Source organism: Manis pentadactyla, chromosome 7 (genome assembly GCF_030020395.1).
Source record: "Manis pentadactyla isolate mManPen7 chromosome 7, mManPen7.hap1, whole genome shotgun sequence".
Lineage (NCBI taxonomy): Eukaryota > Metazoa > Chordata > Mammalia > Pholidota > Manidae > Manis > Manis pentadactyla.
In genome coordinates, this window is record NC_080025.1 from 98,158,612 (window position 1) to 98,172,589 (window position 13,978).

At 42.4% G+C, this 13,978-nt stretch overlaps 1 protein-coding gene across 7 annotated transcripts in view; it reads left to right on the forward strand.

The window, feature by feature from the left end:
- Positions 1-5,320: 5,320 nt before the first annotated feature.
- The window catches only part of PALS2 (protein associated with LIN7 2, MAGUK p55 family member), a 165,756-nt gene continuing 157,098 nt past the window's right edge, over positions 5,321-13,978 (forward strand). For 2 of the 7 annotated variants that reach the window (XM_057504588.1, XM_057504589.1), the window contains exons 1-2: positions 5,321-5,550; positions 13,303-13,358. The gene's annotated coding sequence lies outside the window, so the exon portion shown is untranslated. Of the gene's footprint in view, positions 5,551-6,211; positions 6,235-13,302; positions 13,359-13,978 lie in introns of those variants that run through there. The other 5 variants (XM_036877876.2, XM_036877886.2, XM_057504590.1 and 2 more) reach the window with 4 other exon arrangements.

Genomic DNA, 13,978 nt, shown 5'->3' on the forward strand with positions numbered 1-13,978 from the left:
TCCACTTAATTTTCTTTAATTTTAGGACTCCACCATCTAACAACTTTATCTGTTTCAATTAACAAGCCCCTATTGTGAGCAGTATTGTGCCATGTTCTGCAGGCATTCCTGTATACAGCACCCAGGACTCACAGGCAAGCAAGAAGGGGATGGGACTGGGAGGCGGGGCAGTGTGTGAAAAGAGTGTTAAAATAAATATTTAAAAACATAAACGATGCTATTATGAAGCAGAATATGTAAAGGACTGTAAGGTAATCACAATGTTATGGGAATTCAAAAGAAAGTAGTTAGTTGCCTCTGTCTGGGGTGAGGCAGGAAAGTTTTAATGGAAAAAGAGGATGTTAGTTGGGTCTTAAAGCTTGGATTTTGACCAGTAGAGGTGGAAAAGGTGTTCCTGCAAATACAGAGGTGTGGAAAGATACGGCTGATCTGTACTGGGTATGACACCTCAGAATGTTGTGGGAAAACATTAGCCCCTGTTGGGGGTAGGGCAGGAAAGGCACATAGAGGAGCCTTGAAAATGATTGTGAATGACCTTGTGAAAGGAGTGCCATAAGCAGTGTGGAAACACAGACGACTGACATCTGGCATTCAGGTGCACATGGGATTGGGCAACAAGACTTCCCTGAGGGTGGGAAGAAATGGACAAGAGAATCCACTCCCATGACTTTGAGAAGGTGAACTTCAAGGGACCTGGGAGGAGGCTGTATCTTTTGGGGAGATGGAAAAGGGAGGTAAAGAAAGGGAGGCACAAGAGAAACCCTCAGGAGGGGATAGAGTAGGGTGGCAGAAGCAATGAGTTTTATTTTAGATAAGTTAATTTGAGCTGTGAGTGGCTTATCCAGATGGAGATATACAACAGGAAATTGAAGGCATGCTTCAGCTGAGAATAGAACTGTAGATACAGATGTGGAAGCATTGAAGAGCGAGCCTAAGGTTCGGTGAGATTCTTGAGAGAAACAAAGGTCTCCTTCTACACTTTCTCCCTCAAAATTCTCTCCCATTTTTAGTGGAACAATTTTTTAGGAAATAGGAGGAGATGATGCCACAAATTAAGAGATGAGAGAAGGAATAAACAGAGAAGACCAGTGTCTGGGTTGTATAGTATCAAGGAGAGAAAGGAAAGGTTTAAAAGGTGGGCGTGTGGGCATTACGCTCCTCAATCACAGCAGAGAAGCTGGATTGGTTGAACATAAGGGAAGACTTTTACTGCAACAATTCCATTGTGTTTGGTTAAGACTCCTGACATAGCACTTACCAGTATTTTAGGTGGCTTATTATTCTCCACTGTTAGATAGGGATAATTGGATATTGCATAAGTACTTGTAATTATTAATAATTGGATAATTATTTTGTCTCTAGCCTTTATCACTAATAAGTGAGTGAATAAATGAATGAACTCATGAATGAAATTGTCAGTTGTACACAAAGAGTGGTTTCAGTAGAGAGGTGGGTGTGGAAGCCAAATTCCAAGGTCTAAAGTAAGTGAATGGTAGTAAGGAGTCTGGGAGATATAGTGAGATTTATAGCTTTTCTTTTTTAAGAAACAAAAAATAGCCCCAAAGATGTACCACTGTTGGCTTCAATTGTGATTAAAAAATGAACTGTCATTGTGTCAGGGAATGATTACTTTAGATAGATAGAAAGTTCTGCTAAGAATAACATTTCTGTTTATTTTGAGATTGTCTATTGACCTAGTGGGACTTCAGAGAGATTTAGATTACAGGAAAAGCCTCTGACAGATATCTATGAAAGCTAGGTTAAAACAATAATATACACAATCAACTGTGGTACAAGGGCTTGTAAACCAGTGCCAGTTGGAATGCTCAGAGAATTGGGAACAGAGATCTTTAGGCAGCCAGGTGAGACTAATCTGGAGAAGCTTTAGGAAGGAGATAAATTTAAGCTGTTTTGAAAGGGGACTATTCTAGTCAATTGGCAGAGTCTTAAAGCATAGGATTAGGTATTTTAATTTGATTACTTGAGGTAATTTGGAGCCACCCCAATATTCTGAGAAGACTTGGTGTAAATGTTTGGAAGATGACTCATTTCAGTAGTTCTTAACTCTAGCTGCCTATTAGAATTACCTGGATAGCTTTAAAAAAATACTGGTGCCCAGGCTGCACCCCAGAACAATTAAATCTAGAGATGGGACCCAACCATGAGCATTTGTTTTGTTGTTCAAGTTCTCTGAATGCTTCCATTTAACAGCTGCAAGTGAGAAGCACTGCTCTAAGCATAGGGCAGATTGCAAGCAAGGAAGAAAGAGACTCAAATTAGAAAGGTTAGCAAGGAGCCTGGAAATTGGAGTCTGACCTAGCTTTGTGAGCAGAGATAAAAGGGGTGATGCTATATAAACTGTTTTGAAGGAAGGCTCGGTTGGACTTCGTGATGCATGCCAGTTGCAATTTTTCATAAAGCTTTATTCCAAGAGCACCACTGCTTTTATTATGATGGATTGGCTGGAAAATGGGCAGGTAGGTCTTGCTTTCCTAATGTGGAACTTTTACTATTAGCAAAATTCTCAATTTCTAAAGTAGCAAAGCAGGTCAGAAGAGAAAAGAAAACACAATCATATCAAAAGTATAGAAGCATTTGTTTATATCTGAAGGAGGAAATAAAACCAATGATGGATTTAAGAATTAAGAATCAAAATTCAGACTTTAAATTGAGTTATGGTTGGGAGATGTTGGGCTGTGGTAAAATTATTACCCCTTTAGAGTAAACTTGCAGGAAATGAAAAGTCAGACCATTAAGGACACTGAAAAGAAGGATTCTCCATTATTTTTAATCATAACATTCCCCTTTCCTGGAATGAAGAATTGGAAACAGGTATGGGAAATGAATGGGTGGTGTCTCAGAAATGGTGACCAGTGGGCTGGCAGCAATGATGAGCATTCCAGTGTTCATATTAGATCACTTTAAATTTATTCTGGCATGTTCCACCTTTAAAATTTAGAGGAAGGGCAGAATGTCAAAAAACTGGCACTATTATTTATAAAAAAGTAGCATGTCATAATATAACCTATATATGAGTACTTGATAAAAGTAGATACTGAAAGAAAAGTTAACTGGCAAGAGCATCTGAAGAAAAGCAATTGAATATATTTGTGGAGCAAAATCATTTTTCTGGCTCTGAGGATGAGGCTGAGTCTTACAACTGTGATAAATGTCCATCTAATAACTACTGTCATTATTTAGAGAACAGACTTGGGACTGTAAATGAAAGGTAATTGTTCCTGTATTCCTAACCCCAAATGCTGGGTCTCTGGTGCACACACTCAGGGATAAGGAAGCTGACCAGGACTGGTCCTAAATGTAAATCAGGGAGGTCTGTATGTTACAATTTGAGGGGCAAAGATTCCCCTGACTCTCCCTTCCTAAAATTTTCTCAGTTAACTTTGCCTGATTTGTAGGGAGTTGTGGCTTAGTAGGTTAGGAGTTGTGGCTTAGTAGGAGGTTAGGACATTGTTACCAGAAGACCCTTGAGAAAATAAAAGTGCACTATAATGGATCAGGAATACACCCAGAAATGACATTCACCCCCTCTTCCCTAAAGGATCTCAGGGAACTGGCTGGGTAGGAGGAGGTATGGTGAGGTTGGGCTTCAGAAGGGGGAAGAGAATAAAAGTTCACAGCCCTGAGCAGAAACAAGCCTCTGGGTATCCTGTGGAAAGCGAAAAGGAAGACCTGAAAGTTTTGCTGATTCTCTGAAAAGAGAAACCTCATTCTTCCATTCCTCCTCCATCTTGCCTCACTCTTGGGCACGTGGCACACTGTACTTCATTTCATCCAGCTCGTCTGACCCTAGGAACAGGGCCAGCTGCATGTGCCTTAGTACATTCAGGTCTCCTTAAATGCTTCCAATTCCTCTTCTTCAGGCTTGTTGTTCTAAGGAAAGAAAGTTCTAAATAATACTACACAAACTTCCCCTGCATGTAGGTTTGCAAAATTAATGATCCTATTGGAAAGGTAAATTCATCTCTGATGCTTGGTTGAGGCTAAGGAGAAAAATCACTGTCTTAGAGTCACCCTTCTTAATACACCTCATCTGTAGAATTCTCTGCCCCCACGCCCTGCCTCCCACCATGCTAACCACTCTGGCAAAGGAGATATAGCTTGAAACTCCATCTCTGAATCCAAAGTCACATGATGCACTCATTCATTCAGCAAACATTTATCAAATGCCTGGTTTGTGCAAGACTGTGCAATGCCCAAGAGAAGCCAGGGAAGGCTGCATAGAGGAAGCCACCTGATGTGCCATTCCGCACATGACAAGTTCTTCCACTTTCTACATTTACGGTTTGAAAAGACTGCAGTCAACATTTTGTACAATTTAAATAACAACATCAGTTTCTTCAATTTTAGGAAGAACACAACAGCTTTCCCAAAAGCCCCCTCACAGGTCTGAGGGTTCACAGAGATCTATGGGGATCAGGTAAATGTTCCGGGAATGGGAAATTCTCTGATTGCCTTGCTGTGCTTTTCTAGTCGGAGCCCCTGCTGCAGTGCATTGCTCAGGTCCTTTCAAGTGAAGAAATGAATCTGTGCTCCCGTCAAAATGTGTTAACTGCACACCCGGACACCTATCACAGTTCACCATACTCTAAGCAGAGTGGAGGTGGAAAGGGACTTAGTCCCCCTTCTGAAGTCTGGGAAGGCCAGATGTTTGGGAGATGCCGAACAACTGGTGTCCTGGGAGTATCTGGCTGAGCAGGCTCTGGGAGTTCCAGTGGAGCCTCGGTGCTGGGAGAGAGATGGTGTCCATTTATTTTCCCGGGTGTGAATCACTCTCCCCGGTTGGGCCTTTGGGAGATAATTCATGAAGGACACCGGCAGCGCTGTAGAACCTGCCAACTACACATCAGATCCAGGGGTGTGTGCGCATGGGGAGGGAGATTTTCCAGAGGCATTTTTTCCGAGGTCTTTGTGCCCCAAGACTGGGTTCTTTGAATGTAAGTCTCGGGAAGGGCAGGCAGGAGCCTCTGTTATGCCCCGGGGAGTATGTTGCCCATCAGTAAACGCTGAATGACAGCGGCATTTTCGGCCTGGAAGACCCGGCGCGATCTGGGTCTGACGGACCCTGTCGCGAATTCAGCTCGGGGCCAGGACGGCAATACCGCAAGAGCAGCCTCGAGGTGCGGGCGGCGCGCGGAAGGGGGCTCCACCTGGCCGCTGCGCCGGGGCCGGAGGGGCGGGGCCCGGCTTCCCCGAGGCGGTGGCGCCTCCTCGCGCCCGAGCGCGCGCTCCCCGGGGTCCGGCGCACGCGCGAGGCCGGGAGGGAGCGCGCCCCGGCGGCGGCGGGAGCGGGAGGCGGCGGAGGAGGCGGGCGAAAAGGGGAGGCTGGCCGCGCGCTGTGGCGGCGGCGGCTGGAGCCGGGGCGGAGCGGGGCGAGAGGGAGGGGGCGGGCGGAGAGGCAGGCGGAGGGGAGTGAGCCGCAGGTCCAATTCCCAACTACGAGCCCCGAGTTTGCAGATGGGGCTGCTTGGCGGCGCCTGCGGCTGAAGGAGAGCAGCGGCGGCGGCGCGGAGGCGGCCGAGGTGCGAGCCGGTGAGTTGCTGGGGCCCCCACGCCGCTCGGGTAACGGTCTCCGCTCGCCGAGGCCGGCGTGGGGTGGGGGGGGCGCCCTGTTGCTCGTCGCCGAGCGCCACGCGGGGACCCCGGCCCGCCCCGCCCCCTCGGCACCTAGCTCAGGCGGGCGGGGGGCCGGGGCGGAGAGGAGGAGGGGGCTGCTCGGCGCTCCGGCCCTGCCCGCGCGGAAGGGGCGCGCTTTGCAGGGCCCCTGGCTCCGGGGTGCGGGCGGGCCGGAGCGCGGCAACGTGCCCGGCCCATGCTGCCGGCCGCCGCGCCTGGCTGTCCCCACGCGCTCGCCGGCGCGGCCGGGCTTGAGGGGACTGGGGCTGGGGGCGCGGGATCCCCTCCGGGCGCAGGCGCCGACCCCTCTGCGGCGGGAATGGCGCTAAAGCGGGTGGAGAGCCGCGCCGGGGGTGGTAGTTGCTGTGACTGACACCTCTGGGGTCAGTCCCAAGAGGGGGTGATCCACCGACTTCTAGCTTGCTCTCGAGCTCCGAGTTCTTGCGGGAGGAGGCTTTCTGCAACTATTGCTACTTCCTAGGCACGAGGCTCCGGCTGTTTGGTCAAAGTGGTTGTGGGCCAAGCACACGCTGCTCCGGAGGCGTTCTCTGCCGAGGCGGTGTTTTCCAGCCCAGGGTACATTTATCTGGAACCCGAAAGGTGCTGGGGCCTTTTTGGTTGGGGGTGGCGGTGGGGGTGAGGCCAGGAGGGAGTCGCTTGAGGGATCAGACGGTTGGTATTGATGACAGGATATGGATTGGTTGGTGGGTATTTTTGCAAGACTTCTTACCACTTTATTGGGAGTTTAGTCTCGCTCTTCACTGGGATTAGTCTCAATCTCAAACTCCTGGGATTACATCTGGAGATTACATCCATTAAACTTCCATCAGTTGCGGAATGCATTTGTGTAAATGAGGTTGGGGGCGGGAGAGGAAGGGAATTGAAGGCTGATGGGGAAGCTCAGAAAATTCTCCGCATTACTTATGAACAGCCTGTTAAGGTCAAGCTAGCCACGTTTCACTCTTTCCTACGCCTTTGGGGATTCGTGGAATTTTACTTTATGCTTCCTGAACTGGTCTTCTCGTAAATATGGCTCGGAACCTTTGAGGTGCGTTAAAAATGCCCAAGCGGAGTAGGATTTAGCAGCCATTTCTGCCAGTGAAATCTTTAAAATGGTCGTTTGGAAACTTGGGTATGTCGAGTATATTCGGTGAAGTAACCCAGTGTTATCAGTGCAGAGACAGTTGCGGTATATAGGTATAACAACGGACCTCAGGTATTATGGCTTATTTTAGGCATCTACTGTGCAATTATGATAAAGGTTATCGGGCCTGATTATAGTCAAGTCGTCTGAAGCCTTATCACAGTAAACAACTTCTGTGGGTTGTGTCATTTTGAGGTTATTTGTATCTGAAATCTGTCATATAAACACGTTTAAATACATGTTTGCACAGTATGATTGCGGTTACTTTTTGAGGCCCGTGTTTCCTTTATTTTAGACTAGAGTTACATAATACACAAATGGTAACACTTTTAATGGCTCTGTTTTGTCCTATAGAGGTTGCACACTGAATACCTTTATAAATAAATATTCAGGGGTGTGTGTGTGTGTGTGTGTGCACTTTTCTAATTCCTACCACTCAGTACCTTTCTCACCTAGAATTTCAAAGTGAATTATTTTACATTCTCAATAAAATAAACACTGGAAAAATTAAGGTGCTTAAGCAAGTCTGGTAGCTCTGTATAAGACAATCATTTTTTGTTCTCTAAGCCAACTGTTGGATTTTTAAAAAATGAATCATATTTCTTAAACATTGGAGGGAGCAGTTTGGTTTTTTTCTGAGTCTCATTTCAAGCTGAAATTCTTCCAGAAGACTACACCTCTCCCTCCTTCTCCTCTCCCCTTCTTTTTTAGGTTGGGAGAACCAAGAAAATCATAATTGTGAGACTCTGTATGTGTCACCTTTTTAAAAAGCTGTTTTGAAATTGAAGTTGATTATTAACCATCCCTTTATATACTATGCCATTTAATAATGGATGATTAGTAGAAGACAGCAGATGTTTTAATTAAATGCCTTTCATTTTTTACATCCAAGCTACAAGTAACATCAGCAAATTATTGCTGAAAGTTGGAAAGAAAAACAGGATTGGTGCTAGTCAAAGGCTATCTAATTATAAAAACACCAAGAAAATAAACATTTTCTTCAGGCAAGAGGACGCATTTGTACTTTTGACATCATTTACTATATCATAAATCACCTAGTTCTAGGTGGATTTTGTAAGAGTATTTTGTAAACTAGACATTAGGTATATAATATCGATAATTTTCTTTTCCAGGGTGATTCATTTGGTAAGGGACTAAACTTGTATCACTACTTAAGATAAATGTAGTTAACTTGCAAAGGATGTGCTGATATTATTTCAGGAAGAATGATACCTATCCATTAGAATAAAACAAATACTGGGCTATCTGAGGATATTAAGTTATTCCTTAAAAAATGTTGCTAGTTTGCTTTGCCTATAGGTTCTTTCCTTCCAAAATTAGTCTTCACATTTATGAATGTCATAAGAGCAGATAAGCATGGGAGATCTCTTTGCTGATGTGCTAGTAGTGAATTTTATTTCTTTATTGTAGGGACCAGGTCTTGCATAGTGTTTTTGGTCATTCTCACAGAAGCTGCAGTGATTTCCCCACGTTTCCTGTTATTTGTATACGACCACTGGGGGGAGACTTTACAATTAGCTTGACCATGTCCCTCCCTCAGTTACACTGGCTGCTAATCATCCCCAGGCACTTTGCCAAACTGCTGGAAATGTGTTGAGGATGCACTCAGAAGCAAGTCTTGATCAAGGTGTCTAATGACTTTTATTTCTTTAACTCACGCCACACTCATAAAGTACAACTCTTTATAGATTGTGTTATTAACAGTCTTCTTTTTGGTCTACCATTAAGTGGGTTAACTGAATATCTAATATGGTGAAAGAGGAGATTCATGAATACATTAGAGCTTTCAAAGATGTGACTTTACTGACATTAATTTTAGAAGCAATATAGGTTTAATTATACACAGATATTAGTTGTCTGAAAAGATCTGGAGAGAACTTCACTCTTCCTCGAGGTGTACTATGTCCAAACCTCTGTAAACAGATTGGTCTACTATTTTAAAAAGCTTTCAGAGCAGGAGGTATTGAAGCATCTCTTGTACCTAATTTCACCACATAGGGGAAGTTTTTCCTTTATCATAATAATAGAGATAAGATTAAAACACACAACTTTCTTGGCTATTAAGCTGTGACTCTTCTTAGGTAAAATGAAGTCAGAAGTTTGGTTTCCACTTTTTCTCTTCTGATAGTTTTAACCTTGCTAATGTCTAGCTCAATAATAGTGAATTCAATAAGTAAAACGATACTATGTTTACAGTAAATAGAACTTAAGTTTTCATGCTCTTAAGACCTTTATGCGTACTTGATTGTACTTGATCTAGCACATTCGTTAACATAATAAACAGGATAGAATTTGAAAGTTTCTGTCATCCTGTCATCTTAGATTATTCTTCCTTTAAGATGGCTTTGCTTCTGTCCTAAAAATAATAATAATTTCTCCTCCTTCCCCCTCTTCCCTCCTCCTCCTTTCTTCTTCTGTCTTCTTAATATTCATAGTATACCAGAAGAGATACTTTCCACATAGCAAATGTTCATTACTAGCTAACATTAGGATTGTATCAAATACTTCGGGAAGGCAATTTCTGAAGGCCTCTCTGATAAAGTAATCACTGGTGCAAAGCAGCCATATTTTAAAGATAATATAGTGATTTTTCATAAAGCTCAAATTATTTTCAAATCTCCACTGCCTACCAGTTGTTGTATGTGATCTGATCCCTACTAACTTCATCTTGCATTGTTTCCTTTTAGGTCTTTATCACCTCTTTAACATCCTCCTTGTTCAGTATACCCCATATACATGCCCTTCTTTTTGTCCCTCAGAAATGTCATAGTTTGTTCTTAACTTAGGACCATTCCATTTGCTTGGAATTCTCTTCCTAAAACATTACATGACTGGCTCCTTTTCATCATTTCAGGTTTCAATTCAGATACTACCTTCTTAGACAAGCAGTATTATCTAACCACCCTTTTCCGAATGGCAGAATCCTCATTTCCTCGATGCCATTACCTAAAGTTTTTTTTTTCTGCAAACCGTTTATCACTATCTGAAATTATACTTTAATATTATTGTCTGTATACTCTCACTAGAATGTATAAGCACCATGAAAACAGTAATTTTTATTTTTTTTTATCACTGTATTTCAAGGACTTAGATCTGTTCCTGGCACAGAGTTGTCATTAAATGAATATCCTTTTTAAAAAATCTGACGTTCTGTCCTTCCTGAGGTATTGATGTTAATATTCCTTTTTGAAATGGTATGAGTAGATGGTAATTCTAATAAATAGACTACTTTTGGCTGTAAGTAATAAATCCTTCTGACTGGTTTAGGCAAGAGATGAGATTGAAAGAGCAGGGAATGGAATGGAATCCAGAAGTTGGAGACTCCAGTGCCAACATGATACCCTTCATCTTTTTATTCCTCACTATGTATTTGCTTCATTTCTTTTTTTGTTGCACAGGACCACTTCCTAGTCCTCTTAATGGAAAATATGGCTGCCAGCAAATCCTGAGTTTTCTGCTCAGACAACAGGAAATAGATTTGTCTAGCTCCCCTCCCTTCCCTGTTCCACAAGCTACACTGTTTTATTACAGTTTGGTGTACTTGCCGAAACCATGTGAAATCGGATCAAGAGAGACAGAGCCAAATAGGTACCCCAATGATAATTAATGTTCACATTTGACCAACCCCCAAAAGGCTGGTTTCCTCTCTTTTAAATTTGCTGGAATATGAAGTTGGAAGATCTAAAAAGCACTTTCCTGGGGATATTCAAAAGAAATGTCCTTTTTTTTCATGGAAGGGATTTACAGTTTGGTTGAGGACAATAGAATATATACATGAGGGAAAGAAACAATTGATAAAAATAGCCTGGTAATAATGCAGGATGTCCTGATATTTGCAACATGTATTACAAACAAAAGGCAAATATCCTCAATAAATAAAGAGTACCTGCAAATTGATAAGATCAGCCATGAAATGGGCAAAGATCATTAACAGATAATTCACAGAAAAAGGAATCCAAATGATCCTTAAGCATATATTAAGATATTCAACCTTACACATAATGTAAATATCATAAAATGGAGATATAATTTTCACCCATTAGATTGACAGATCAAAAAGTTTGATAATACTTTTGAAGGGGAAAGATTAACAGGTGCTCTCTAACATTGTTGGTGGAAATATAAACCAATAAAATTTGTGATTGAAATTTCTGAAGAATACTAAGGTAAATAGAAATACCTGAGAATATGTGTTTGTGGGAGAGGAAAGATCTAAAGTTTAGATACTTATTTATCTGAACACTAATTTGTGTTGCTTTATTTTTGGCTTCAGTCATTAAACAATTCCAGGCCAGGGTAAAGCCAGCAAGGTCATGTCATTGTGTCCTGTCCCACCAACCCTGCAAAAGATCCTTTCAGGATCATCATCAATTCCCCTTCCCAGATTACTCTTCCTTCTGCCCTAGTACTTTTAAGTTTGTTTCTAAATCACTGATATTTCTGTATACTTTGTATCTTTTTGAGCCTAGTGCTTTGTTGCCTACTTAGTAGTAGCACATAAGAGTGAAGTCAAGGTGCTTAGCTTATTAGTTTTTTATAGAGTCACTTCATAATTTTCATGCTTTTGGAAACCTCTTGTAAAAAGTGACTTAGAATTTCACTTGGTAAATGTACTTAGGATTTTATTACAATAAATAGTCACTAGAGCATTTTTAAAAGTTATTATACAGTATATTAATGAAACTTTACTTTTACGTGGTTCCTTTTGATGCCAGGGTTCTTGTTTGCAGAGTCGAAGAATGAACTTAGCAAACAGTCGAGGTAGGAGAGCCAGGGCAGAGGCTTTTATTTAGAAATAAAGTGAGAGGAAAGAGCTCCTGGCTCACGCCAGGAGGGGACAAGAGAGCTCAGGTGGTGTGTTGTCTAGGGGATTTATAGGCAGTTGAGGATTTTTGGGAATTGAGGGCTTAGGGTGTGGACTTGTACCACCTGCCCTGCCCTCAGGGTGGGCTGGGTGGTTGTCTGTTTGCTAGGGCTGTTTACAGTGAAGTCATGGGTTATGCTGAGATACCCTTGGGGAACACTCAAACATTCCAGGCCAAGTTGCTCCTGGCCTTTTGACCTTTAACTGATCTCACTGAAGATGTCTATATTCCTAGTCTAGTATCTTTACCCTAGAGAATTAGTGTGACCTTGACTTTGCATAATGCTGTACACAGAGTTTCGATAGGGACTTTACATTGTTACATTGCTTTGACTCTAAATACCTTGCCTTGCTTTTTCTCGAGGCCCTTACCCTACTCTGTCTAAGCCCACGGTCCCTGTCTCACTTTGTTTGATAAAGTATTTTTAGATCTTAGTTGGGTTGGATAAATGTGGAAAGGGAGGGAGCAGATAAAGATGCATGCAGCTTTTCTAGAAAATGTGAGAAAGTGTGAGGAAAATTACTTTCTGAGCAGATCAAGGGTCACGTGCTTAGGAATGGAAAAGAGAAGGGTGAGGGATTAGTTTAGGGAAAGTCTGTGGTAGAACCCAGAGGGGCTACATCTTGGGAGAAGTTTTAACTTACAAAAACACCAAGCTGATGTAGTTGAATATATACTCTGAGGATACAATATATACTTTATGATATTTTTATTCTGTAGGTAATTTTTACCATGAATTGACTCTGGTACAGAGGTTCTCCACCTGAGGGGACACTAGAATCCTTTACAGTTACCCTACACCAAAGGATTCTAATTAAGCAGGTTTGATGTGGGGCCAATGTATGTTTATATTTTTAAAGTTCCCAAGCGTCAATATTTATAAAACAAGATACCCTATAAAATATGCTCTTTAATAAGCAAATCAGCACAGCTTTATGGTTCTATACCATTTAGATAACTTTAACCCTAAAACTTGATCTGTCTCACCATGGTCTCTATTTTAGTCAGATTGATACCTCAACAAACATGTAATTAATTTTCATTGCTCTCCTTACTCTCATCCTCTTGTTTCTTCTCCACTAGTAAATGTTTTATCTTGCCTCCCGCAAGAACCTGTCATTAGCTGGCCTCACCTACAATTTATCTTTTTCATTACAGGACAAATTATAACAACAGTTACAAAACTAGAAGTACACATCATGTGACTGGCTCATTTATGTCTTTTCACTTACATGAGTTTTGTGCATGCATGCTTGCTTTTACTGTTGAACAGCCTTAATTTTTCCTCTCACTACCAAGAGCTTAGTCACAGTTGGCTTAGGGTTGACAAGGGCATCAGTAATATTGTTGAATGCTTACTATGTTTTAGGAACTATACTAAATGTTCCACCACATATTATCTCATTTGCTTTCAACAGGTTCTTAAAATCAAAGTAAAACCCTCAAAGTATGCTAGTCCTATGGCTGTGGTTACAAATTGCCACAACCTAGGTGGCTTAAAATAAAATAAATTTATTCTCTCACAATTCTGGAGGTCAGTTGTCTGAAGCCATATTGTTGGGCCAAGTTTAGGGTGTTGGCAGGGCTCTGCTCCCTTAACAGCTCACAAGGAGAATCTGTTCCTTTCCTCTTCCACAGTTCTTCTGGGCTGCGAGCATTCCTTGGCTTGTGGTTGCATCACTCCAGTCTTCAAGGTCAGTTTCCAATCTCTCTCACTTCTGTTCTTCTCATTGCCTGCTTCTGTATGTGTAAGAGAAAAAGAGAAGTCACCCTTTGCCTTCCTTATTTGCCTTCCTCTTGTAAGGACACATATACACATATGATAGCATTTAGGTCCACCTGATGATCCAGGAAATCTCCCCATTACAGGATCTTTAACTTAGTCACACTTGCAAAGCTCTGTTTTCCAAATAAGGTAAATGTCACAGTTTCCACGGACTAAGACTTTGATGTCCTGGGGGACCATTATTCAGCCTATCTAATGATGATTCACATGGTCTAGAAGAGGGCTGATAGAATTCTTCTTACCCCACCCATGTCTCACTCTAAGTCAGAGTGTCTTAGCCAGAGGCAGTTTTGCTGCTCACTCCCTCCCTCACCCAGGGAAGGGGGTTGCTATTTGCAGCTGTCAGAGGCCAGAGATGCTGCAGACAATGCTCAGGGCTGGTTCCTACAACAGAGAATCACCCAGCTCCAAATGTCACGGTGCTGAGCTTGAGAAACACTGTTCTGAAGGTAACTATTGCCAGTAGTTTCTTGTGTATTATTCCTGAAAAAGTTTTTATAACTGTATCAGAACATATCATGAGTGCAG